The sequence below is a fragment of the Sinocyclocheilus rhinocerous genome, unplaced genomic scaffold (assembly GCF_001515625.1).
Source record: "Sinocyclocheilus rhinocerous isolate Xijiao unplaced genomic scaffold, SAMN03320098_v1.1 scaffold1482, whole genome shotgun sequence".
NCBI classification, from domain to species: Eukaryota; Metazoa; Chordata; class Actinopteri; order Cypriniformes; family Cyprinidae; genus Sinocyclocheilus; species Sinocyclocheilus rhinocerous.
This window is the reverse complement of record NW_015624221.1, coordinates 20,988-21,398: the sequence shown is the minus strand read 5'-3', so window position 1 is coordinate 21,398 and position 411 is coordinate 20,988.

Below are 411 nucleotides of genomic sequence, written 5' to 3'. Positions count from 1 at the left end.
ATGCATCACCTAATTTCATCGTAACATATAGGCCTGGCCTACAGAAAAGAACATTTATGTTTAATCTATCTAATAGTGTGTTGGTCATACTATACAATGATTTATAGCTCATAATATAGCTCAAAAATAATTGCATATTAAATCGCAATCGCAATATTGGTAAAAAAAAAATCGCAATTAGATTATTTTCCAAAATCGTTCAGCCCTAGTCCCGGGTATCAAATCAATACGGGACGCGATTTGTCCTGTATTTTACAAAGGCCAACACATATTTGAATAAACAAATAAGTATTTTGCACTGTTTATAATACTAATAGCAATTATAATGAAATCAATTTCATAAGAAGTATTAGAGAAGCTCATTTGCACGTGATTTTGGCGTCTTTGTTTCCATAGCGACGGAGTCTCCAG